Here is a 17,716-nt window from a genome sequence, read left to right as displayed (position 1 = left end):
AAGGGCCAGATGTAAATACTTTTGACTTGGAGAACTGTCCTGTCTCTGTTGTAATTATTCAAATTTGCATGGCAGCATGAGACCAACCATAGGCAATACATAAATGAATAAGCATGGCTATGTGCCAACAAAACTTTATTTATGGACACCGGTATGGTATTTGAACTTTATATAAGTTTTACATATCAAAAATATTGTTTTTCTTTCGAATTTGATTTTTTTCAACAGTTAAAAAATATATTAAAAAACATTGTTAGTTTGCAGGCCATACAGAAATAATAGTAGGATGGATTTGGCCTAGGGGCTAAAGTTTGCTGACTCTTGATCCAGACTAAGGACATAGTCCTTATGTTGAAGGAGTTATAAGTCACGTGAAGTTGTGAAAGCAGGGAGGTGGAAAAGATATTAAACAAATAATATAAAATTTGGACAGGGTGTCAAAGGAAAGTGAAAAGAGCTTCATTGCTATGAGTGGCTAACTTAACCTTTTAAGGATATATGAGAGTACTTTGTGCCTTGCATAGGACATTTATATGGAAACACCACCACCATTTCCATTTTCATTGTATGGAAATACCACCGCTAGTTTCATTATCTGCAAAATAATTGGGCAAGAATTGAAATTCCACTGCATTTTGAGCTTCTTTTTCTGTATATTGTTCATAGAATGATAGAGGGAAGATCTGGAAAACTTCAGAAGGGAACTTTGCCTCAAGATTGAGTCTAGGAGTTAATAAAGGAAGCTTCTTGGATGTGGTAAAACTCAACTTTATAGGTTGGGTCAGGCGTAAACTTAGACATTCATTCTCCATAAGGTAAGTGCGCTTCATGAGGACAGAACTGAGTTGCTTATCCAGAAGCAGTTTCCCACCTAGGGATTCTGCTTAGAGTGATGAGATTTTGTTTGATTAAGTGAAATGTTCTTTTCTCTCCTATGACCAAAAAAGAGCCAGCTTGCATTTTTGACCTCTAAAAGTCTCTAATCTCAAAGAGCATTATGTAGAGGCATTCCAGAAATCTACCTTGAAGATTTACCATCACATAGGATGCAGGGATTCATAGAATCTATCAATTCAACAGAAGATATGTAATCAGATTAAAGCTCAATATTAACTTATGACATCTTCTTTAGTTTAAATTTGTACTTGTGTCTTAGATGTCCTCTTGGAAAGTTACTCTGTTTTGTGGGCATCATGAGATTCTCCACATTCTAGTCCTAGTGTACCTACTAAGATATATTACCCTCTATTCTCCTAGTAAATCTTACAAATCCATTAGAGTGGTCTTGTCACTTTATATAAAGACATTATAATGTCCTTATAACATGAATTTATTTGTCCTGTCTGTGCTCCAGAATGGAATCATTCTGATTCCTTACCAGTTCTTTAAATTTTTTTAAAACATTTTTATTCATTTTTGAGAGACAGAGAGAAACAGAACATGAGCAGGGGAGGGGCAGAGAAAGAGAGGGAGACACAGAATCCAAAGCAGGCTCCAGGCTCTGAGTTGTCAGGGCTTGAACCCACGAACCGGTAGATGATTTAGGAGCAGCCAACATAGGGGCCAACTCTTAAATTGTGTGAGGGTTCAAGTCATCAGGCAACATTGGCCCAGAAGAGACATGAAAACTGGAAGAGATATGCTTGGGCCAAAAGTATACTGAAGGCAAAACACCACATTTCCATTTCTTTCTTTTTTTTAAAGTTTATTTTTCGAGGAAGAGAGAGAAAGGGAGAGGGGAGAGAGAGGGAGAGAGAGAATTCCAAGCAGGCTCCATGTTGTCAGCATAGAGCTCAACGCAAGGCTTGATCTCATGAACCATGAGATCGTGACCAGAGCTGAAATCAAGAGTCGATGCTTACCTGACTAAGTCACCCAGGGGTCCCCCTATTTCCATTTCTTGCAAATTTTATTTTTCTTTGCAAGAGAAGCTATTGGGCTATTGGTCTGTTTATTTGTTTTTGGCCTTGGAGAAATTAATATTTTATATTGAACTCAGTGTGAGAGAGATGGGGAAATGTGATTTTGAACAATATGGGTTTCTGCCTTCATGGGACTTAGTCCATGAGGGATACAAATAAGTCATAAGCATATATAATTTAGTGTATCAAGTGCCATGATGAGAGAAGAACAAAGTGCTATGTTAGCACCTAGAAGGAATAATAGGATTAGGACCAAGACAAGTTTTACAGAAGATGAAGCCTATTGGATAATATGTAAAGGGCACGAAAGAGTTAGGCAGGTAAAGAGGGCAGCGGCAGAAGCATATACAAAGTCTTGGATCCCAGGGAGAGTATGGCAGACTCAGGTAACTCAGCTCCAGTGAAACAGAAATCTATCTGGAGAGGGGAGGTATCACCAGAGACAAATTTAAAAAGCAGGAGTGGGGTTAGAGGGCCTGAAGCCATGTGAAGAACTTGAATTTCATCTTTGGTGTGGTTAAAAGACACAGAAGACTAAGTATGTGGGAAACATCACCAGAGTTGCATTTTAGAGAGATAACTCATGGTAGCCTGACTTGATGACTGACTCAGGGGAAGAGGAAGGCAAGTTGAAAGAAGGAAGTCATTGAGAAGGCTTTTGTCCTATTCTCAGAGTTATGTACATTTCTCATTGCTTTAACTTTGGCACTCATCATCTGAACCTCCTTTTTAGTTTTGGATAATTCCTCATATTCTGAGCCTCTGTGAGAAAGTAAGCTCACTTATCATAATGGAATGTGAAACCTCCAAATATTTGCTTTCCCAGCCCCTTGGAGCCTGGGTACAAGTCTTGGCACATGGCAATTACATGCGTCCATCTTGGACTTTGAGGCAGGTTCCATGGAGAAAACACTCTAGTTTCTGGCAGTGGTAACGGATGCAGCAGCATGGAGTATGGAGGGGCAGCTGTGGTGGCTGTGCAGAGGGCTGGAGGTGGAGCTGAAGTGTGGACCAGTCAGCTGTGACAGCAGTGGTAGCCACACGTGAACCTTTTTCTGGCCTTGTGGTCTTCCCTCCAGAATACACTCTGGGCCTCATTCTGTGAATTGCCATAGCTCCTCTCAATCATTCGCTTTGCACTCAAATTGACCAAAGAATATTTCTGTCACTTGCCACTAAGGAATATGAGTGATAGTAGATAAAAAACATGACAGAAGTCAAAATAAGTGACATTGGGAAGAAAAACAGTGGACTGAAGCGATAGAGAGAAGATAGAACAGAAACGTGTGATTGACTAAATACCAGAGACAAGATTATAGATTTCTTATTCAAACAATGGGATGGGTGATGCCACTAACTTGGCATGACACAATGGAGGACGTTTTGAGGAAAAAAAACTAATTTTGATTTGCACCTTTTGCAACTGGGAACTCTGGTATTGTGTGGAAGGCAAGGTGAGATACTGGTATGTGAGAGAAGAGAACAAAACTAGATTGGGAAGTATTAGCTAAGGGTGGCACTATAAGACATGGGAGTGGATAAGGTCAAGGAAGAAAGAGAGAGAAAAGGAAACAATCCTCCAGAGAGTTGGGGGGAAACCAGGAGACAGTTGTTAGGGAAGCTAGGCAAGGAGTCTCACAAAGGAGCTCCTTTTTTCCTTCTGACTTAGCAACTGGGAACATTTAGCACCATTGGCTACAGCAGTTTTGATGTATGTGACAGAGATATAAGCCAGATTCCAGATACATTGAGAAATTATGGAATGAAAAGAAGTATAGATTGCAAGTGCTACAGACTATTCTAAGAAGTTTATAGAAGGGAGGACAGATAGGGGTAGTAGGGGGACAAAAGTATGAAATCTAATGGGTTTATTTGTTTAGGATGTGGCACAGATATGTGTTTCAGTGCTAATGGAATTAGCCAATGGAGAGGGAGAAGCAGAAGAACCATGTAAAAAAGTGGGGATGATGTATAGACCAGGTCTTCCAGGATGTGAGATGAAACGGGTTATTATAGTACAAATGACTTCAGGTTGGAAGGGAACATTGTTCTTCCATTGTCAAAGGAGAGAAGTAATGGAGTAATTAAAGTGTGTGTGTGTGTGTGTGTGTGTGTGTGTTGGAGAGAGAGAGAGAGAGAGAGAGAGAGAGAGAGAGAGAGAAAGGGGGAGGGAGAGACAGAGGAAGAGAGGACCAGGGGGAATCTTGATACATGTATAACTGAAAGAAAGGAGAGTTCCTAGCTTGAGACTTCTGAGGATTTGGAAGTTTATAAGGACAGGAGATGATTTGAAATAGCTGTTGTAGAGAAAGGGAAAAATTTCCTTAAGAAAGATTTATGGGCAGTGGTGAGGGTTTAGTTGAAGTTAAATGTGATGTATTATAATGTCATTAATCAGTGTGATTGCTCACTTCTCTTCACTGGAGCTCAGCAGTCCAGGTGAAACTGTGCAAGTAAGATGCTCCAGGTTCTGAGGCACAGGTAGGATGGAAAGAAAATGGACAAGGTTGTTGAGAATATCAGCAAGATAGGGGTGGATTCTAAAGTCTATGCTGGATTGGGATTCATGGGTAGGAGTTTGATCATAAAGAGATTAAGGGACTGAAGGCCCAATGAAAGCAAAAGAAAGATGTAGTATGAATGACTGAGTGAAGATCTGGAAAGATGTATTGAGATAGTGAAATGTCTGAGTTGATCATTTCAGAGTCACAGCCTTTTGACTTCCGACTGCATTTAGAGTGTGGCCACCTGACTGTTTTTGACTGTTTTTGTGGAAAAATGCAAGAGTTTAGTAGTCTTTATGATTGACAAAACCTAAAATATTTATGCAGACTTTACCAGGAAAAGTTTGCCAACTCCCGCTATAGAAAATCAGCTACCTAATAAATTCATCTAGCTTAAGCACTAATAATACTAATCATGATAATGATAATGGCTAACAATGTATGGCTCACCATAGGTAGGAATTGCCTCAAGAACCATTATGTAGATTATTTCATTTAAAATTCCCACAATAGGCCCCAGTTTATAAAGAAGGAAACTGAGTCAGAAAATGTGACTAGGAGAGCCAAGATTCAAACCCAGGCAATGACTTTAGAGCTCATTATCTTAACCATACACTTTCCTACCAATATATTATAGTTTCACAACCAAGAATCCTGAGCAATATTATCAGACTAATAAAACTGGATCAGTTTTCTGCTATTTCTGCTAATATCAGAGTTCTGCCATTAATTTAATTATACTTAGTGCAAAGTGAACATGATAGGATAAATTTTAAGCCTTCATAAAAAATTATATGAGATAGTTTAAAGGAAACTTATGAATGCTGAAACACTTTTTAGTTCCTTTTTTCAAATAGGGAGTGTTTGCTGGAGGCAGATTAAATCACCTGCTTATTAACTTATATTTTGGTTTTAAAGAGGCGCCATCTGACAGGATCCAGTTGTCAGGATTAGGTGTAGCTTAAAAACTGCTTGCACAGTGAAAAAGAAGATAATAGCTCTATGGCATACATGGTTTGGGTTTAATTTGCAACCCAGTTATTGCTGCTAGAACATGCACAGGGTCTAGGGAAAATGCTCATTGAATGCGGATGAACAAGGGAGGTTTCCAGGTGGCCCAAACTCACTGGGAAATCATGCTTCAGAGATTTTCATGTCAGTCCACACCCCAAAATTAAAAGATTGTAATCAAAAGAAATACAACTGCAAACATCTCCATTATTTCCCTCAGATTATATGTTTTATTTCAAACGGTGTTTTCGGTAATTCTCTGCTGGTGTGATAGATACAGAACACGAAATACACTGAAGAGAACTAATTATACTGTCTTTAATGAATAAAGAAGTGAGATGAATGCCAAAAACCTTAACAAGTTCCAATTTAGCAAAGAGAATTGAAAGATATTGAAATTTTGAGGAATAAGGTATTCTCCTACATCTTTAATTCTTCCCTGCCTCCCGCCTCTATCCTCTTCTGGAATTTGAATTGCTTGGAAATTCTTCTCTCCATCTTTTTCTCTTTCATATATTCTTCAACCATCATTAATAATTTATTTTAATTGTTACTTCCCTTAACGCTCTCATATGCCACAGCTATTTCCTAATATCTTGGAATTTGTATAGTTCTAGCTTCTTCCCTTTGAGAGAAAATGGCTCTTTGCTAGCCCTGCACATTTTATAATTACTCTTCCTTTCTTCCACCTCCCTTTCCTGGAAAGGTAACTTGAATGTGAAATCAATTGAATGCTGTTTATTTATCACTTAGTATGTTCCAGGGAAGTTTCAAGGAGGGCAGAGATGAACCAGGCATAGTTTCTCTCCTTTAATGTTTTTGTAATCTAATAGGAGAGATTAGAGGGATAAGACAAGAGTAAAAAATAACTCAAATACAAGGAGAACCATGATAATTGTTATTAAACATAGTTTAAGCATGCTGCAGTAAGAGATCGAAGATGGTGGGAGAGAACATGTTTACAAATTTGGCCATGTCATTCTTTTGGTATCTGTTTTCCAATGGTACAAGCTCCATTGGATAAGAGAAGGTCCAAAACGTGACATGCAGTTTATCTGTGGGCTTCCAGACAGCCTGCCCTGAGGGAAACTCTCCAGCCTCAACCTCTATCTTCATACTGACACATGCTGCAATCATGCCCTACTGCTTTATGTGCTATTCTTTGAAAATTCCACGTTCTGTCATGTCTTCGTGCTTTGCACATGCTTCCTTTCTGTTTTTCTGTTTCAAACTCCAGTTTGTCCTTAAAAACTTGATTATTTCACTTGTTTTTGGTGCTTTCTGATTCCCCAGTCCGTGTACTTTTTTCTTCCAAACGTGACACTTTGCATAGTATTTTAACATTCATCTTATTGAGTTATTAATATGAGTTAGAGAACCCTTTGTCCACTAGACTGTGAACACCTTGAAAGAAGAGATGTAACTGACAGTCTTTGAATGGCGAATGCTTGGCACAGTGTCTGGGTCATGGCAGATGACGAAGAGAAACCAAGAAATACTTGGTACTTGAGACATGGATTGAACCCTTCCTAGGATTTGATGGGAGACAGAGCCATGTGAACGAAGACAGGAGGCAGAAATGTTTCATTCCCTCCCCTTGCTCTCAGCCATCCAGGTCCCACTGCAGGATTTCTCTGGGACCAGCTGTCCTCAGTGAAACATTGTTCTTTTTACCCAGCTGTTTCACCTGTCTTACCAATAGTTACTCATGCCCTGGGCTCTGTTTTCTAGTAAGAACTGGATAAAGTAATCCATGCTATCTGTAAATAGCTGTTAATGTAAAAATATAAAACACACACAACATGCTCGTTTCACCAATACAAGACAGTAAGAGGTCTGACACTACAAAATAAAAACCTTGTCTCTAAAGACATTGGTTTTTGTGTTTCTCAGTACTGGCCAAGAAAGTTTCTCATGAAAAAATTCAGAACCAGAAAAACATTTCTTTTGTTTTTTGGCATTCTTACTACTAGACAAAGAGGATTCTGTAACCCTTGATAATGCTCTTTGGCATGATGCCAGCAAGCTCAGAGTTAAATTTTGAATCACAGAAATACAAATCTTTTTAGACCCCTCTCCCAATTTTTTTTTTTTTTTTTTTTTTTTTTTTTTTTTTTTTACGTTCTCTGCTGACTTATTCAGTCAGCATCTTTGCTATGTGCCCACTGTGTTAGGCACTTCTACAGGCTGGGACACAGCTGTAAGACAGAATTCTCTGCCCTAAGGAGCTAACATTCTAATAGGAGAAAAGGCAGAAGTAGGAAACTGAGAAAGTGTCAGATTCTGAATTTCTTATATTTGATTTATCTTAAATCTTTTAATTGCTTTTGGGCGGTTGCACTGTGCTTTTATTGTATACAGCCTCAAATTATCTTGCAAGTTGTTAAGGTACAAATGAAAAAAAAATACTAAAAGAAAAGAAAAGAAAATGCATATTTGTATGTTAATATTGGTATTTGCAGACCATGACTGTTTTATTTTATCTTTTTTAATGTTTTATTTAGTTTTGAGGGGGAGTGGGAGCACTAGCAGGGGAAGGGCAGAGAGAAAGGGGGACAGAAGATCTGAAGCAGGCTCTGCACCAAACAGTGAGCCTAGGGGGTGCTTGAACTCACAAACTGTGAGGTCAACCTGACTTAAAGTCTGACGCTCAACCAACTGAGCCACCCAGGCACCCTGACCATGGCTCTTTTGGAAGGCATGCTGTTAGTGGGAGGGTGGTGACAGTCACAGGAGGAGGACACTCTCAGGCTAATGGTGCTTTAGGTTCTCTCAGATTGTACCATGCAGGCAGCTGCAGGTATCCTCATGGCGTTCTGAAGGTAAAGTCTTCCAGGTGAGCTTTGACATTTACGCATGATGCCAGACTTAAGCAAATATTTGGTGAAGCAAAGTTTAGGAAGGTCAGCAAATGCTATGAGGCATTATAGATGTCCTTCCACCTTGAACTTCAGTGGACAGCTTATCAGCATCTTGACTTCTCCCAAGCAAATATTGCTTTCCATTATAAACTTCCATGGTCGCCTATTTTGTTCAATCCCTGTGCATATTTCATCCATTCTGAAGAATTTTATGCTGCTTAATTTATGGATTATTTCTAAATATAATTTTATGGCTTACAACTTCTTCCTAAGTTAAGCATTTGAATTCTGTTGGACTCTTGATCTATGAAATATAGAGCATTCATGTAAGTTTTCATTGAACATTTTAAATTTGGTATGTACATCACTCATTCTAACACAAGCCATTTTATCATCTTAAGTTGTCTTGGCCTTACTACCCTAGTATTTGCAAAAGTATTTACTTTTGAGTTCCTGAATATAAACATAAATAAATATGTATGATTCACAACATATATGAATATACAGAAATAAAAGAAAAGAGAAAGAGAGACAAGTTTAGGAACTATGAATAACATGTGTTTTGAGACTTGCTGACTTTTGGTGATAATTATGTGAAAACCAGATCTATGACAATCAAGATAATCCTCTATTTTGTTGGTTAAAAAATATTTGTGGAACACCCTGTGCACGATCCCCATGAGACAAGGCACTATAGGCTGTTGACATGTAAAGATTTCCCGGACTGGGACCGGGAAGGCAAGGCATATGCATGAGAAACAGCAGAGTCTAGTAGAAAGAATTCAATTAGAAACAATAAAAGCTAGCCTTCCCTGAGAACTTCCTACACGACAGCTTCTGAGTGTGGCCTATTGCCTGCTTTCATGTAGTGAACTATTTGATCCTCAGAATAATTGATGGAGTAGTCATTATTTTTCTTTTTTATTATTTCTGTACTCAAAACTTCAGCATAAAAACATTAAATTATTTGGCTAAAGTTGAACTGTTAGGAAATGGTGGATTTAGGGTTGAAACCTGCATTTAACCACAGTTTTCTTTTCCTGTTGGAGATAGTATGGGTATTTACTTTAAGAATTTAGATAAGGGGAGGGGCGCCTGGGTGGCTCAGTCGGTTGAGCGTCCGACTTCCCCTCAGGTCATGACCTCACGGTCTCTGGGTTGGAGCCCCGCATTGGGCTCTGTGCTGACAGCTCCCAGCCGGGAGCCTGCTTCGGATTCTGTGCCTCCCTCTCTCTCTGCCCCTCCCCTGCTCAGGCTCTGTCTCTCTCTCTCAAAAATAAATAAACATTTAAAAAAAATTTTTTTTTAAATAATAAAAAAAAAGAATTTAGATAAGGGGAGAAATTTTGCAATCTGCTTATGCAATACCTTGTAGAGACGTTGAGAAGGTACTATAATTTTGAAAGAAAAAATATTTGATGTTAGGAAAGTACAGATGGGGTAGTAACATTTCGATAGGCATTTTAAAATGCATATTAGTTAGGAATAATTACACGAAAAAGATTGGAACAGCATGAACCAACAATTAATGTTGATTATCTCTGTGGCAGGGCTTGGGCAGAAATGCGGTTCAGGCGTGGGACATTTAGGAACATTTTTTGTTGTTTATTTCACATTCTTTGAAAAACAAACCAGTTAAATTATGAGTGATTTTACAATTTAAATTAAGCATTTTAATTTGTTATTTGTTTAATTATTTTAATTGTTTATTTAAACAATTTCTAAAAAAGTAAAAAAAAATTGTTGGTAGCAAATTCCAATGCTAAAATATTTCAAAATAAAAACTACACCATGAAAACAAAAGTTGAAAAAGACTTAAAACTTTTGTTGCTGTTATTTTGAAATCACAGACAATTCTTAGACTAAGTTTCTTCCTTTCATTTTTATTGTTTGTCTTTTAATATTTTTCATTTATTTATTTTTTAAATTTCCAGTATAATTACTGGAAATATACAGAGTTATATTCGTTGTAGATATACAATATAGTGATTTAACAATTCTATGCTTTCCCGGAGCTCATCACGATAAGCATCACAATGCTTGATCCCCTTCACCTATTTCACCCATCTCCCACCCACCTCCCCTCTGGTAACCATCAGTTTGTTCTCTATAGTTAAGAGTCTGGGTTTTTGGAAAAACTACAAAAACAACCACAAAAAAAAGTAACAAAATGGCAATAAGTACTTATTGATACTTATCTATTGATATTATTTTGCATGTGAATGGACTAAAAGCTCTAATCAAAAGACATAGGATGATAGAGTGGATAAGAAACAAGACCCATGTATATGCTGCCTACAAGAGACTTCATTTCAAACCTAAAGACACCAGCAGATTGAAAATGAGGAAATGGAGATACATTTGTCATGCAAATGGTGTCAGAAGAATGCTGGAGTAGCAATACTCATATCAGACAAAACAGATGTTAAAAAAAGACTGTAACAAGAGCAAAGAGGGACACAACATAATAATAAAGAGGACAGTCCCACAAGAAGATATAACAATTGTAAATATGTATGCACCCAACGTGAAAGCACCCAAATACATAAAAACTATTAACAGGAAACATAAAGAACTAATCAATAGTAATACAATTATCGTGGGGACTTTAGCCCCTCACTTACACTGATGGATAGATCATCCAAACAGAAAATCAGTAAGGAAACAGTGGCTTTGAATGACACACTAGAACAGATAGATTTAACAGAAATATTTTAACAGCTGTGGATCCTCTCTCTCTCTCTTTCTATGCCCCTTCCCTGTTCACTCTCTATCTCTCTCTCTCAAAATAAATAAACATTAAAAAAAAGTACACACACACACACACACACACACACACACACACACAGTATATATAAACAAGCAAGCAAGCAAGCAAATCCCAGAAAGGTTCTGGGGGTCCTGCAAAGGTTTGGGGATAGTTATACTGGGTGGCAGTCATTACGAGACTCACAAAGCTTGAGGTGAGTTCACAGCATAAATTACTGGGGTTCTTGGGAAAATAAATTAAGATAAGAAATGAAGACTGTTTAGACCATCAAAACCAAAGTCTAAGTAGGCACATGTAAAAGCCATTATGGTGTCTGCCATTATAAAGATATCTTGTAAAAAGAATAATAGATTTATTGCAAATGGGAAACTTGGAAGCCAAAGCCACAACATTGGAGGGCAGGGGTGCCGTTATCAGCACTTACCACCTAATTCTGAGACTCCCAGGCTAGGATAAGTTGGTCATGGACTGTTAGATTGATGCTATTTTACCAACCAACCTCAAGAAAATTTTTGTGAAATAAGGCATATTAAAAACACCGCAAAGCTCCCAATCCAGTGGCACATCACTCTTAGGTTTTAATTTGACTCTGAGAGAACCAAGGCTGAACTAAAGAAATGAGATTCTCAAGATTCAAAGAACTGAGCACACCACATTTTGGCATAGATACATATTTAATGTCTAAGATTTATGGTCCTAGAAATTATAGATATGACAAAATATGACAAATATGACAAAATCTTACTAAAACAGCCTGGAATTACAATGGCCATTATGGGGAACATTCCAATTAGACAAGATCATTCATTTAAGAAGTGTAATTGAAAGCAAGAGTTTCCAAATCAACAAACAGAATAAGATACCTATTTTAATTGGCATGCAGAAGTCTCCAAAATGTTTCAAGATTCCAAACAGCTTCATTGAAATATTCACTGCAAAAGTCTAATGAAAAATTATCCCACTTTACCTAGGAGAATTTATCCTCCGTCTCTGAAGAGACCACAAAACTATAAAAAGTCTGAGCTATTAGCATTATGAATGCAATAGCCCTAAGGCTAGAAACCTAAAACAACTGGGCCTTTCCTATTGCATTCTCCTTTGGGGGGCCATAATCAAATCTCTGGCCTAGAAAATGGTGTCTCATTTGCAATCAACTGAAACACTGGAAAAATGAATGTTCTTGAAGGTATGATAGGAAAAGATAGGATTCAGTAGGCAGAAAGGGAAAGATTAGGACCTGAGCTACCTGGGTGGGAAAAAACATAGATTTTGGAACAATGCTGGAAGTGTCTCACCACAGCAAACCTCCCCAGACATAAGGTTCCTCTTAAGGATGTAACAGACTCCATCTACTTCCACTCAGATTTCCCACAAGAATTTGACAAAAGACCTAAATATGGCCTTAGGCCACCTCTCATACAATGGAAACAAGCCAATCAGGAATGGACTACTCAGCACCTAGAGTTATCCAGCCAATGAGGGTAGGACCTGAGAAGGAACAAAGGGGAAGGGAAGGCGTGGGCAACCAGAACCTTATAAAACAAGGACCCTTGCCTATTGTCCAGTGGACATTCACTTTTGAACATCCCCTCTCTATAAAGACAGCTTTTCTACTATTCCTTTCTGATCTTATACTCTAATAAACTTTTGCCTGCTGCTCATTTTGTGTCCACCTCTTCATTCTTCAAAGCAGCAAGACAACGGATCAGGTATTGAGATAAAAAATCCTGCAACAAAGGTTTGTCGAATCCTTGACACCAACTCAAATACCCCCATATTTACCCTCAAAAGAGGGCCTCCATATGGGCCCCTCCCAGGATTGAGGGACTCTTGAGAGATTCTCTAGTCAACTGCTATCACTTATCCCTTAAACAACCAAGGGGAAACTAAAATGAAAATGAATGGGCTATGATGAGGGACCATAAGGTAAGCTGAGGACCAAGCACAAGCTAGCACAATTCCCACCCTCCACCAAACCCCCCACCAAGTGGGATATGTATGATATTCCTTAGGCACTTCTGGCTCCCCAAGAACAAAGGAAAGGACAGAAAACAAATGGTTAAACTGATAAGAATCTCCATCAGTTTACAAATATCTTAGTACAATTACAAAAAAAGGGGCAATCTTATCAATAGCCTAAAGTCCAGGAACTTCCTACTGTCTTAATGTTAATGCTTTGCTGTAGGGAAAAACAACCTTAGCTTCACAATAGCTAAGCCTCCAGTAATCTGAGTCTTCTTTAGCATATGGAAATCCATTTAAGAAACTTCCTCTTGACCCTACCTCCCCCAACTCCATAGTATGTAACCAGTCACTCTTCACAACCCCAAAGCAGTTCTTTCTGCCCACGGGTCCTGTCCCTGTGCTTTAATAAAATCACCTTTTTGCACCAAACACATCTTCAAGAATTCTTTCTTGGCTGTCAGCTCCAAACCTTACCATTACCCCAAAACCTCATCAGGCTACACTTTCCATGTTAAACTTACTCACTCAGGAGCTCACAGAAAGAATTCTGGGGAAACTGGAAGAAGTTGGTGAAGGGTGAGAATTATTAGCAGAATCAGCTTCCTTGGAACTCTATAGTGCCAGTCAGAGAGGAAGGTAAATTTCACACAGTTTCTTCCTTTCCAAATCCAGACCCATTGGTTATTGATCCGTTTGATGAGGAAGCATGAGGCAAGCTGAGGGCAAGTACAGGCTAAAAATACAAGCTAACAACCCCTCCCGCTCAAGGTGGGATATGTGTGATACTCCTTGGACACTCTTGGCTACCCAAGAACAAAGGAAAGGGCTTTAAGTTTTTGGCATGGTAATGTGGGAAATAAAGGCAAATGAAAAATTAAATTCCTTTACTGCCTACAGCTCATTGACACGTCCTTAAAACCAGCAGAGTGACCTCCCTTTAAGAGCTCAGCTGCCCCAATGATGACACTTTGCTAGGGGTAAAAGGGAATCTTAGCTTGACATTATCTCAACCTTGAGGATCTTATAAGTCTACTTTAACATGTAAAAATTCCTTGGAAACTTGCTTTTATCTCAACTCACCTGAGATATATGCTGACAATCATACTCCAAGTTTATGGCCCCCTGATATATATCTAAAGGGTTTCATGACTGAGGTTTTACTAAATGGTAATAAATGGTGTTTCCCTAGCAACAGCTAGCTCCTCAAGGTTCTGGAAACCTTGCTTCCAAACTTCCTTAGAGACTTACTCTATCCTTAAACCCCTCCCAACCTGAGGGTGTAACATCAGTTACCCATCACAACCCCAGTGCAGCTCTGCTGCCCATGGGTCCTGTCCCTGTGCTTTAATAAATCACCTTTTTGCACCAAAGATGTCTTCAAGAATTCTTTCTTGGCCATCGGCTCTGGACTACCCCTCACCATCACCCTAAAACTTCATCATTTTCTCTCCCAGGAACAACTATTGCCTTCTTGTTTGTCTTGCTTTGTGATCTGAGAATTTGACTTGGCAACTATCAGTTTGTGGGCCTCCAAAATATGGTCAGACGGAAATGTGTGTTGCACTCCAGTTTGCAGCAGGGGTCTTACTTATTGTAGCCAGCTTTCAACAGAGTTATCTAAGTCTTACTTTTGGGGGGGGGCTATCTTTAGGAGTGGCTGTGGAACTTGCATAGTATCTTTTGCATCCTCTTTGAGGGTACCTCTTGGGTCCATGAAGTTGTTCGATACTTCCAGGAATATTTACTGTTTTTCCAGCTGAAACCCAACAAGATATTTGAAAGGATTTTTTTAAGTCTGTCTATGGTCAGAAGTTGGACAATTGAGAGCTAATATTCAAATCCCGATAAGAATGTCTTCAAAGGACTTTTCTCCTAAGCTAAATAAAACTATGTTGGGTGGGGGGGCATTCCAAAGACAAACAGCTCTAAATCCAGGACATAAGAAACTTCTGGTTTGTATCTTAAAGATCTCTCTGATATAAAGTAGCAAATTGAACATAATGTAATTGGCTGGGTTGATCAGTGCCTTGACATATTCAAGTTGCAACCCAATCCTTTGAGGAATTAAAAACAGCCGTACTGGGGCGCCTGGGTGGCTCAGTTGGTTAAACGGCCGACTTCAGCTCAGGTCACGATCTCGCCGTCCGTGAGTTCGAGCCCCTCATCGGGCTCTGGGCTGATGGCTCAGAGCCTGGAGCCTGCTTCCAATTCTGTGTCTCCCTCTCTCTCTCTGCCCCTCCCCCGTTCATGCTCTGTCTCTCTCTGTCTCAAAAATAAATAAACGTTAAAAAAAAAAAAACAAAAAAAACAACAACAACAACAAAAAAAAAACAGCCGTACTATCAATTGAGGGCAACTTGTACAAATGGTCTTACAAATAGAATCTTTACAAGAACAGAAAGAGTCCACTTATCCTTTTTACCAATCCTCAAACCTCTCCTATTCATCTCAAAAGCCTTGTAGTTATTATAAAAATCCTAGCCTTAGGAAACAAAAGTTCTTCTTGGGGGAATTTGCATTCTTTCTCTGTGCCTTTGAGATGTAAATGTTCTACCTTGGTCATCTCTAGGAACTGAGGGCCATCTCTTTGAAATGCAAAATTCAGGGGCACCTGGGTGGCTCAGTCAGTTAAGTGGCCGACTTCAGCTCAGGTCACGATCTCACTGTCCGTGAGTTTGAGCCCCGCGTCGGGCTCTGTGCTGACAACTCAGAGCCTGGAGCCTGTTTCAGATTCTGTGTCTCCCTCAATCTGACCCTCCCCCGTTCATGCTCTGTCTCTCTCTGTCTCAAAAATAAATAAACGTTAAAAAAAAAAAATTAAAAAAAAAATGAAATGCAAAATTCAGAGAGATAATTCTTATCAGAAGAGAAAAACAAACAAAAAGGAAAGTCTATTTGGAAATAGAAAAATCATAAAAGTCTTCTCCACAGATATCAGTAAAAAGTTTCAGCCATCTGAGCAGATAACTTATTCCATCTTCTAGAAACACTATTTGGACCTAATTGCTCTTTTATAAACTCATGAGTTTTGCATTATTATACCTGTCTCATGGCTAAAATTAAAAAAAAAAGCTATTAAGATTTCTGTTTGCATATGTTTATATGTTTATGTATGTCTATGTACCTATGTTGCAGATGAATCAATTTTTTTTTACCTCCTGATAGCATTGCCAAAATTAATTTGTAAAGAGCTCTACTTAATGGGCTTACAGAAAATTAAGTGTTTATATAAATCAAGTATATTCTTGAAAATATAGAAAGTAACCCTAATATTTTTTAAGTTCACATTATTGAGGATGATCTTCAGGGGGGAAAACAACCCTGCTAGTTTAAGTTTGTTGGTTTAATTATAATAGGAATGTCTTTTGAGTTATCAGCATTAAATATAAGGGGACACACAACTTTTATTTCACCTTGATTTACAAAAAAGTCAAATAATCTGTTAGCAAGAAAGATAACGTGATGGTTAGCTACTTAATGTCTCATGAAATTTTCACAAATAATCTAAACATAATTGTTAAGAAGTAAATTAAATATACATAAGATAAAAGTTTATAAATGAATTTTAAACAATAATTATGTTTTATGGCATGTCTACTTAAAAATCATTCCCAAAATCTTTTTAGTAACTTAAAACCTTAAAATTACACTGAGATAAGTTAAACGATGATATGCACTGAATATCTAGATCAATTCCAAATAAGATAAAATGCTGAAACATTAAATTACTGAACATAGGTTTATACACTTTTGGCCTTCTTTTACAGAGGAACTAAAAAGACTTGGGCCTATTAGTAAATAAACCTTTTTTGTGCCACTCTGAAAAATTTACTATGAAGAATATACTTCTAGAAATCATAAAGTATCTTTATAAATTTGCCAACCCATAGAATGCTAGTGTTATAGCTAGTCCACAATTACTTCTTACCTTTTATTAGGAATTAAGGATCTTAAGTGTTAAGAATTCTAATTAGAATATGTCATTAAAACCACTAGAAATATTAAGGGAAACATCTCTATGCGAGGAAAGTAGGATGTGTATTTGCTAAGCAAAGGTGTGAGGTATGCAGGTTGTTTTGTAAAGGGGGAAAAATTTTTTTGGTCCTAAAGTATAACTACTAATTGATTGTTTCAGAAAAAGAAAGAAAAAAAAAAAAAGGGACAAAACATGAATGAACATAAAAAGTTGAGGTCTATAGAAAAGGAATCTTGGGAAAGCAATTTTATGTGTAGTCAACCTGGCTTAGGTTGGAATGGATTTATTTAAATTAAAAAAATAAGTTTTAATATCAAAAGTATGCAGGTGAAAAATTATTTACCAAATTTGTTTCTCTATCCTCTAATATGATTTAACAGTTACAAATTACAGTCAGAGTTGCTTTACTCAGTATTTGTTTTCTTTGCTAGAATTTAATCGGGTCATAGCCATTAACTAACTCTAGATGACTGAAATTCCTGACTGGAATGCCGTTATCACAATACTCTTTGATATTCTTCACACATATTATTAATAATGAAGTGGAGTCTCTTGTCTTGTCCTTGCATATTTCAGTTAGTATATCTTTAAGAATGCATCATAGTGTTTGAAACCTGACCAGTGTTGCCCCTCTACATTTTTTTTTCAATGAAGGCAGTTGTAATTGTCCAGTATAAACTAGATACTTAGTCTATTGTGAGGTATGC

At 37.9% G+C, this 17,716-nt stretch overlaps 1 protein-coding gene across 3 annotated transcripts in view; it reads right to left on the bottom strand.

Annotated features, from left to right (window-relative positions):
• Positions 1–17,716, bottom strand: part of PALLD (palladin, cytoskeletal associated protein) — a 406,473-nt gene that overhangs the window by 387,501 nt on the left and 1,256 nt on the right. The window lies entirely within an intron of this gene.

The sequence above is a fragment of the Panthera onca genome, chromosome B1 (assembly GCF_046562875.1).
Source record: "Panthera onca isolate mPanOnc1 chromosome B1, mPanOnc1 haplotype 2, whole genome shotgun sequence".
NCBI classification, from domain to species: domain Eukaryota; kingdom Metazoa; phylum Chordata; class Mammalia; order Carnivora; family Felidae; genus Panthera; species Panthera onca.
The sequence above is the reverse complement of the archived record's forward strand: the minus strand, read 5'-3'. Positions and strand labels throughout refer to the sequence as shown.